This window comes from Mercurialis annua, linkage group LG2 (assembly GCF_937616625.2).
Source record: "Mercurialis annua linkage group LG2, ddMerAnnu1.2, whole genome shotgun sequence".
NCBI classification, from domain to species: domain Eukaryota; kingdom Viridiplantae; phylum Streptophyta; class Magnoliopsida; order Malpighiales; family Euphorbiaceae; genus Mercurialis; species Mercurialis annua.
In genome coordinates, this window is record NC_065571.1 from 34,321,957 (window position 1) to 34,327,956 (window position 6,000).

Here is a 6,000-nt window from a genome sequence, read left to right on the forward strand (position 1 = left end):
TTCACCTTTTTAGCGATTTAAGCGAAACGTTTACAAACGTTAATAAACATATCCAAACATTTCACCTTTTTAGCGATTGAACCCAAACGTTTACAAACTTTACGAAACAAATCCAAAAGTTTCACCTTTTAGACATTTAATCCAAACGTTTACAAACGTTACAAAAAAAATCCAAACGTTTCACCTTTTTAGCGATTTAAGCCAAACGTTTACAAACGTTACAAAACAAAACCAACTGTTTCACCTTTTTAGCGATTTAATCCAAACATTTACAAACGCTACGAAACAAATCAAACTGTTTCACCTTTTTAGCGATTTATGCCAGACGTTTACAAACGTTACGAAACAAATCCAAACGTTTCCCTTTTTTAGCAATTTAAGCCAAAAGTTTACAAACGTTGTGAAACATATCCACACGTTTCACCTTTTTAGCGATTTAAGCCAAACGTTTACAAACGTTACGAAATAAATCCAAACGTTTCACCATTTTAGCGATTTAATCCAAACATTTACAAACGTTACGAAACAAATCCAAACATTTCCCCTTTTTAGCGATTTAAGCCAAGCGTTTACAAACGTTACAAAACAAAACCAAACGTTTTACCTTTTTAGCGATTTAAGCCAAATCTTTAAAACTTTACGAAATATATCCAAAATTTTACTTACATTACAGAACAAAAACTAACATTTCACATTTTTAGCAATCTAAGCCAAACGTTTACAAACGCTACAACACAAATCCAGACGTTTCACCTTTTTAGCTATTTAAACCAAACATTACGAAACAAATACTAACGTTTATGAACATTACGGAAGAAAAACAAACTTTTCACATTTTTAGCAATTTAAGCCAAACATTTACAAATCTTATGAATCAAATCCAAATGTTTCACCTTTTTAGCGATTAAAGACACGTTTACAAACGTGAAGAAACAAATCCAAACGTTTACAAAGGGTACGAAACAAATCCAAACGTTTCCCCATTTTAGCGATTTAAACCAAACGTTTACAAACGTTACGAAACAAATCCAAACGTTTACGAACATTACGGAAGAAAAACAAACTCTTCACATTTTTAGCAATTTAAGCCAAACATTTATAAACATTACGAAAAAAATCCAAACGTTTAGCGATTGAAGCCAAACGTTTACAAACGTGAAGAAACAAAACCAAACGTTTACAAACGTGAAGAAACAAATCCAAACGTTTCCCCATTTTAGCGATTTAAGCCACACGTTTATAACGTTACGAAACAAATCCAAATGTTTACAAACGTTACGAAACAAATCCAAATGTTTCCCCATTTTAGAGATTTAAGACAAACGTTTACAAACGTCAAGAAACATATCCAAACGTTTCCCCTTTTTAGCGACTTAAGCCAAACATTTGCAAATGATACGAAACAAATTCAGACGTTTCCCCATTTTAGCGATTTAAGCAAAAAGTTTACAAACGTTACGAAACAAATCCAAACGTTTCCCTTTTTTTGCGATTGAAGCCAAAAGTTTACAAACATTACGAAACAAATCAAAATGTTTTACCTTTTTAGCGATTTAAGCCAAACGTTTACAAATGTTACGAAACAAATCCAAGTAACCCTTTTAGCGATTTAAGAAAAATCTTTAAAAAATTACGAAATAAATCCAAACATTTACAAAAATTACGGAACATAAACAAACGTTTCACATTTTTAGGAATTTAAGCCAAATGTTTACAAACGTTACGAAACAACTCCAAACGTTTCCCCTTTTTAACGATTTAAGCCAAATGTTTACAAACGTTACGAAACAAATCAAAATGTTTCCCTATTTTAGCAATTTAAGCCAAACCTTTATAAACGTTACGAAATAATACCGAATGTTTACAAACGTTAAGAAACAAATCCAAACGTTTCCAATCACTACGAAACAAATCCAAACGTTTCCAATCACTACGAAACAAATCCAAACGTTTCCCCATTTTAGCGATTTAAGTCAAACGTTTACAAACGTTACGAGACAAATCCAAATGTTGAACCTTTTTAGAGATTTCAGCCAAACATGTACATACGTTACTAAACAAATCCAAACGTTTAGAAACATTGCGGAAAAAAATAAACTTTTCATATTTTTAGCAATTTAAGCCAAACGTTTACAAACGTTACGAAACAAATCCAAACATTTCACCGTTTAGCGATTGAAGCCAGATGTTTACAAAAGATAAGAAACAAATCCAAGCGTTTCCTCATTTTAGTGATTTAAGCCAAACGTTTATAAACGTTACGAAACAAAACCAAACGTTTACAAACGTTACGAAACAAATCCAAATGTTTACAAACGTTACAAAACAAATCCAAACGTTTCACATTTTTTGGGATTTAAGTCAAACGTTTTAAACGTTACAAAAACAAATCCAAATATTTCCCCATTTTAGCGATTTAAGCCAAACATTTAAAAAGTTACGAAAGAAATCCAAACGTTTCACCTTTTTAGCGATTTAAGCTTAACGTTTATAAACGTTATGCAACAAATCCAAATGTTACACCTTTTTAGCGATTTAAGCCAAACGTTTACAAACGTTAGGAAACAAATGCAAAAATATTTTCCCATTTTAGCGATGTAAGCCAAACGTTTTGAAATTAAACCAAACGTTTCACCTTTTCAGCGATTTAAATCAAACGTTTACACACGTTATGGAACAAAAACAAATATTTCACCATTTTAGCGATTTAAGTCAAACGTTTAAAACGTTGTGAAACAAATCCAAACGTTTCACCTTTTTAGCAATTTAAGCCAAACGTTTACAAACGTTACAAGACAAATCCAAACGTTTCAGATTTTTAGAGATTTAAGCCAAATATTTACCAACATTACGAAAAAATCCAAACGTTTTTCCATAGTAGCGATTTAAGCCAAACGTTTACAAACGTTACGAAACAAATCTAAGAGTTTCACCTTTTTAGCGTTTTAAGCCAAAGTTTTACAAACGATTCAAAACAAAATGAAATGTTTATAACGTCACGAAACAAATCCAAACATTTCACATTTTTAGAAATTTAAGCCAAATGCTTAGAAACGTAACGAAACAAAGCCAAACGTTTACAAACGTTACAAAAAAAATCCAACCGTTTTGCCCTTTTAGCAATTTAAGCCAAACGTTTACAAACGTTACGAAACAAATCCAAATGTTTCCCAATTTTAGGGATTTAAGCCAACCGTTTAAAACGTTACGAAAAGAATCCAACCGTTTTCCCTTTATATCTATTTAAGCCAAACGTTTACAAATGTTACGAAACAAATCCAAGCGTTTCACCTTTTTAGCAATTTAAGCCAAACGTTTACTAACATTATAAAACAAATCCAAACGTTTCAGCTTTTTAGCAATTGAAGCCAAACGTTTACAAATGCTATGAAACAAAGCCAAACGTTTACAAACTTTACGAAACAAATGCAAACGTCTCACCTTTTTTGTGATTTAAGCCAAACTTTTACAAATTTTTAGTGATTGAAGCCAAACGTTTACAAAAGTTTCGAAACAAATGTAAACGCTTCAACTTTTTAGCAATTTAAGCAAACATTTATACATGTTACGAAACAAATCCAAACGTTTCACCTTTTTAGCGATTTAAGCCAAACGTTTACAAACATTTTGAAACAAATCCAAACGGTTCACCTTTTTAGCAATTTAAGCCAAACGTATACAAACGTTACGAAACAAAACCAATCGTTTAACCTTTTTAGCGATTTAAGCAAAATCTTAAAAAAATTACGAAATAAATCCAAACGTTTACAAACATTACGGAACAGAAACAAACGTTTCACATTTTTAGTAATTTAAGCCAAATGTTTACAAACGTTACGAAACAACTCCAAACGTTCCTCTTTTTAACGATTGAAGCCAAACGTTTACAAACGTTACGAAACAAATCCAAACATTTCCCTATTTTAGAGATTTAAGCCAAACCTTTATAAACGTTACGAAAAATACCAAATATTTACAAACGTTAATAAACAAATCCAAACATTTCCAATCGCTACGAAACAAATCCAAACTTTTCCCATTTTAGCGATTTAAGCCAAACGTTTACAAACGTTACGAAACAAATCCAAATGTTTAACCTTTTTAGAGATTTCAGCCAAACGTTTACAAACGTTACGAAACAAATCCAAACGTTTAGAAACATTACGAAAAAAAACAAACTTTTCATATTTTTAGCAATTTAAGCCAAACGTTTACAAACGTTAAATCCAAACATTTCACCTTTTTAGCGATTGAAGCCAGATGTTTACAAAGGATAAGAAACAAATCAAAACGTTTCCTTATTTTAGTGATTTAAGCCAAATGTTTATAAACGTTACGAAACAAAACCAAACGTTTACAAACATTACGAAACAAATCCTAATGTTTACAAACGTTACAAAACAAATCCAGATATTTCCCATTTTAGCGATTTAAGCCAAACGTTTACGAAAGTTACGAAACAAATCCAAACGTTTCATCTTTTTTGCGATTTAAGCCAAACGTTTACAAATGTTACCAAACACATCCATACGTTTCCCCATTTAAGCGGTTTAAGTTAAGCATTGACAAACATTACGAAACAAATCCATACGAAACAAATCCAAATGTTTCCCCTTTTTTGCGATTGAAGCCAAACATTTACAAACATTACAAAACAAATCCAAATGTTTCACCTTTTTAGTGATTCAAGCCAAATATTTACAAACTTTATAAAAAAATTCCAAGTGTTTCAACTTTTTAGCAATATAAGCCAAACGTTTACAAACTTTACGAAACAAACGTTTACCGATTTTAGTTAAACATCTACATACGTTATGAAACAAATCCAAATGTTTCCCCATTTTAGCGATTTAATCAAAACGTTTTAAACGTTACGAAACAAATCCAAACGTTTCACCTTTTTAGCGATTTAAGCCAAACGTTACGAAACAGATCCAAAAGTTTCATCTTTTTAGCGATCTAAGCCAAATGTTTACAAACGTTACGAAACAAATCCAAACGTTTCACCTTTTTAGTGATTGAAGCCAAACTATTACATATGTAACGAAAAAAATCCAAACGTTTCCCCTTTTTAGCAAATTAAGCAAAACGTTTAGAGTTACGAAAGAAATCCAAAAGTTTCACCTTTTTAGCGATTTAAGCCAAATGTTTACATTCGTTACCAAACAAAACCAAACGTTTAAAACGTTACGAAATAAACATTACGTAACAAATCCAAACGGTTACAAACGTTACGAAACAAAACCAAACGTTTCACCTTTTTAGCGATTTAAGCCAAACGTTTACGAACGTTACGAAACAAAACCAAACGTTTACAAACGTTACGAAACAAATCCAAACGTTTCAACTATTTAGCGATTTAAGCCAAACATTTCGAAATGTTACGAAATAAAACCAAGCGTTTCACCTTTTTAGCGATTTAAGCCAAACGTTTGCAAACTTTACGAAACAAAACCAAACGTTTCCCCTTTTTAGCAATTTAAGCCAAACGTTTACAAACGTTATGAAACAAATCCAAGCGTTTCACTTTTTTAGCAATATAAGCCAAACGTTTACAAACGTTACGAAACAAATCCAGATGTTTCACCTTTTTACCAATTTAAGTCAAACGTTTACATACTTTACGAAGCGAATCCAAATGTTTATCCATTTTAGCGATTAAGCCAATTGTTTAAAACGTTACGAAACAAATTCAAACGTTTCACCTTTTTAACAATTTAAGCCAAAAATTTACAAACGTTACGAAACAAATCCAAACATTTCACCTTTTTAGCGATTGGAGCCAAACGTTTACAAATGTTACGAAACAAATCCAAACGTTTCACCTTTTTAGCAATATAAACCAAACGTTTACAAACGTTACGAAACAAATTAAAACGTTTACAAACGTTACGAAACAAATACCAAATGTTTAAAACAATACAAAACAAATGCAAATGTTTCACATTTTTAGCAAATTAAGCTAAATGTTTTCAAATATTACGAAACAAAACCAATCGT